At 38.6% G+C, this 4,575-nt stretch overlaps 1 pseudogene; it reads right to left on the minus strand.

The window, feature by feature from the left end:
- Nucleotides 1-745: 745 nt before the first annotated feature.
- LOC110543593 (endoplasmic reticulum-Golgi intermediate compartment protein 2-like) lies at nucleotides 746-4,135 on the minus strand (annotated as a pseudogene).
- Between the last annotated feature and the right edge of the window lie 440 nt (nucleotides 4,136-4,575).

Consider the following 4,575-nt stretch of genomic DNA (forward strand, 5'->3'; position numbering starts at 1 on the left):
TGAAATGATACCAAATTGCTGTATTTTAAAGCCTATCTGCTACATGCATCTTCTGTGCTAGTTCCTGAAACTGGCTCCCTACACATGAATATTTTCTGTTTGAGATTTTTTCCCCTTTCATTTGCTGAAAACCCATGCATTCATTCATAACATCTCACATACAAAGGTTACCTGTTAATTGATTACTCAGTCAATTAAAAAATGTTTTCATAAGGTTCTAAGGATCAAAATGTCTTTCCTGACTATTCTTGAGCACAATCCATGTAGTCATTGTAATTAAAAAAATATTTTATACATTTTATTCTGATATCATCTTTTAAAAACAAAAATATGCACTCATTTGTATTTATCAATACCCCTTTCTTTAAATATGCTTTCACTTCTATTTTCCAGGCTCTATATTCCATAGAGTCCATTTTCTGTGCAAGTGTTAAGAGATGTGTTCTCCAGGCATTTTGGCAGGGCTGACTCACTGCTAGCTGCATAATTTCTTCTAGTACTTTTGTAACAGACACAACATAAACAGAACTTTAGTTTACTTGTTTTTCCTCCATATTCTTCCTTTTTGAAGAATATTTCCAGGTTCTCATATTTTCTTTAAATACATTGCACGACATTTTATTACTAAGAAGGTATTATGATGTCACAGGAAGAAGTTTTTTCTTTGTTTTTGTCTCCACCCAGGAGGTGCTAATGTGTATTATATTCTAAAAGAGACAAGTGGTGGTTGTCTGCGTGGCCACTATCAAGAGGACAGAGCAGAGGAGCTTATAGGATCAAGTCTGAAATGACACCAAATTATTTCTACTATAATTTTCCAGTTCCAGGTAATATGCTTGCTTTTGGAAAGATTCCTCCAACTAATATCACAGAGCCTGACAAAAAGCTGCTAAATAGGTGTGTCCTCCTCAGTGACTGTCACCATGAGAGAACTCAGTGTTAGTCCCAAAGAGGGAGGAGGAGAAAGACCACTGGCTCAAATCATCATGGCCAAACTAAATAAAACAAGCAATTAATTAAAACAAGCCTTTTTTTTTATTCATGTACATAAACTGCCCTAAGGTGAGGTCCAAGAAGTCAGCATTGGATGTGAAGAAGACTAAGTTTTTATAGCTCAGGGATAGGGTGCTTCCAAATGTGGGATTTGGCAGACGAATAGGTAGGGTTACATAAGCAGAACAAGCTAGTCATAACGACCTCCTGAAACAAAAACATGACTGCAAGGTGGTCATAATAACAGGTAGTTATAACAACCCTTTTAAAACAAAAGCAGGGTTTGTGAAGCAAAGACATGATTGCCTTTTCCTGTAACAGGCAGTACAGAACCATTTGTAGTTACAGTTACAGGTGGAGCATAGCCCAATCCTTGAGAAACAGGTTTAATCATAAACAAGAATGAACCTAATTTGCCTTTACTATAAAATGGCTTTTAAGCCTAAAACCAAGGCAGGCTAGTTTTTCAATAGTATTTCAGAAATATTCAGGAAACTGAATGGCTGCCTGCAACACACTTGTTCCCTTTCTGTCACAGGAAATAGATGGATGTCTGTTGAATTCTTTTATGTTTGTACTTTTGTTGGCACAACTACAATAAAATATTGCAACATCTGGTTATGATTTTAGCCAATTTTTTTTTCAGATTCATCCAAAGGATTACTAATTCCGGGAATAAATTCTCTAAAAGAAAAAAATATATATCTATTTTATGAGACAAGTTGTGGAAAATCATGGTTGACAAGTCCTGCCCAATGTGCATGCCCTCGAGGAAATTGGCTTGACTTGCCCACAGTTATTTGAGAATTCCCTGCTACTTTACTGTTATACAGATGACCATGGATTCTGCATGCATCTGGACAAACTGATACATCATTTTCCCTTGGTGGGAGTGCTGTTGATGTGCTTTAAAAAACATGTAGATACCTTATATCCTGCTTGCAGCTCCCTCCTCTCCTCCCAGTCCTTCCCCCACAGTTGCATACCCCTCCCTCATTTTCTCCCCTTCTTCTTATCAGAGAAGAAAGAAGTCCCCCCATGGGTATCAACCCTCCCTGGCACATTAATTGCTGCAGAACAAGGTACATGCTCTCCCACTGGGGCCTGAGAAGGCAGCCCAGTTAGGGGAATGGAATCCAAAGGGAGGCATCAGAGTCAGAAAGAGGGCCCCTGCCGGTTGTTGGGTGACCCACATAAATACCAAGCTGGACATATACTACATATGTGCAGAGGGTCTAGGACTAGTCCAGCCTTTCTCTTTGGTTGGTGGTTTAGTTTCTGCACTTTTAAAAGCATTTTTGAATGTCACATCTTGAAAGGAATGGTCTTCTGCAGCCTACTTGGAGACAGCTGCAACATGGTCTGTGATGAAAGGTCAAATACTGCTGATCTATGAACTAGATCATCTGTAGAGACAACTGGATTTTTATCTGCTAAATCCAGTAATCTGCTCCAACACACTGATACTTCATGGTGACAGTTATATCTATATTGATTCTCTACTTGGTAGAAAGGTCCTTATCTACTTCATATTCACACTTCAGTCATTTATCCTGATACACTGAGAATTCTATTATTGTTAATAAAGTCATAGTGGTAAATGCTATTGGAGAAATTGTCCCTCTACTTGCTGACATCTCCACATAGTTATCAGGAACCTTGGTAAAGATATGCAACTCTTCTACCAAACTTTTTTTTTTTCCAACTCGGTCACCTCATATTTAGGAAAACCTTCTTCTTCCTTCATATAGTTATGATTTATTGAGGTGGGAGGGGAGAAACACACATATGCCATGGTATATGTTTAGAGGTCACAGAACAATCTTCAGGAGTCAGTTCTCTCTTTCCACCATGTAGACACTGTGTTAATGTTCCATCTGGCCACTATGTTTTACAGAAGCCTAGATCATTATGATTGTTTATACCCATGTTTTTTCTTTATTAAATTATGCCTTCAGTTTTTTTAAAAAATATTTTTTATTTTTTTAAATTAAAATAACTATTTTCTTTCTTCCCTTTCCTTCCTTTAACCCTTCCCGTGTAACAACTTTTTTCTCTCTCAAATTCATGGCCTCTTTTTCTTTAATTGTTGTGTCTTAAAACATAATACAAATATATAAACTTATTCTTCTCAGTGTATATTATGTTACTTATATGTATATGATTTTAGGACTAACCATTTGGTATTTGATAACCAATTGTCGGGGCTCTTTCCGGGAGAAGACAATTTTTCTTGCTCTTGGCATTTCTTAGTTGCCCCTAATTCTTTGTCGTCCTTGTTCAGGTCTTATTAAGTAATCATGTTGACAAGACTACATGGGTATAGCTTCGCTGATATTTTTAGGAAACACAATATCATAAACTTCATATTCCTCTGATTTTCATAATCTTTCAGCCCACCCCCCCTTTGGTATGATCTTTAAGCCTTAGGCATAGGAGTTGTGTTGTGGGTAGATTTGTTGGGGTTGAGCATCACACAATCACATGTTCTCTGAATTTTGATTAGTTGTGATTGTCTGCAATGGTCTCCTTAGGTTGCAAAGAGATGCTTCCTTGATTAGCAGTGTGATATGTACTTATCTATGGGTATAAGGTTAAATATTTATAATGTAGTGAGGATTATGCTAGTTTAGTAAAATGGTGGTTGTAGGTTCTTCTCCAAGATCCATAACTTCATTAGCTCCAGATAGTTGGTTTGGTTTCCAGTACCAGGCATAATTTACTTCTTGCTAAGCAGGTCTTAAGTCCAATTAGAGGGCTGTTGGTTACCACCAAGGTATGTGTGCCTCTATTGCACGCTTAGGGTTATTGTGCCATGTTGGTAATTGTTGTAGAATTATATCTAGATAGGACTAATAATGCTTCCCTCACTTTTTAGGTTGCATGGCACCTTCTGGTACCATAAAAGCCTCAGAGAGGAGGCTTTCAAGTTTGATCTAGTGAGAGAACCAGGCCTGACCCCCAAACCCAAAAGTCACCAGTCCTAGGAACTAGGCCATAGGTCACTAATTCCAGGGAGAAGACAATAAAATTCTCTACCCAAGGAATAGCCTGGAGGCAACCACAAAAATGGGAAAGTATCTTATCTCAGGGTGGGACATCTGTGCTGAGCAGCCCACTGACCTGGTAGGAGAACTTTCATGGTACAGAAACACCTAACATTCCTGAAGTCTATAGATAGCTTGCTCAAGGTTAGTTAGCCACAAGCTTGTTAGCCGAAAGCTTGTTTGTAACAAGCTTGCCCTTGCTGAATGTCACTTAATTGAGTAACTGCTAAGTTGTCATTTCCCAAACCTCACTGTAACCCAATAAAAACCCTCATCCCTCTGAGCTCGTGGCTCTACACTCCAGAACCTCTGAGTCGGTGACAGTGTGGTCCAGAGCTGGAGCTTGTAATAAAATACCCTACTGCGTTTGGATTGGAATCGGCTCCTGGGTGGTCTTTGGGATCCTTAAGACTTGAACATAACACTAGCTCTGATCTTCTGGGGCCTGTGTCTGAAGTATGCAGTAGCTTCAGCAATTTAGACTCACTTTCAGTCTCTGGGAGGTAATCAAGGGCAACAATAATAGCCTAAAATA

The sequence above is a fragment of the Meriones unguiculatus genome, chromosome X (genome assembly GCF_030254825.1).
Source record: "Meriones unguiculatus strain TT.TT164.6M chromosome X, Bangor_MerUng_6.1, whole genome shotgun sequence".
Taxonomy (NCBI): domain Eukaryota; kingdom Metazoa; phylum Chordata; class Mammalia; order Rodentia; family Muridae; genus Meriones; species Meriones unguiculatus.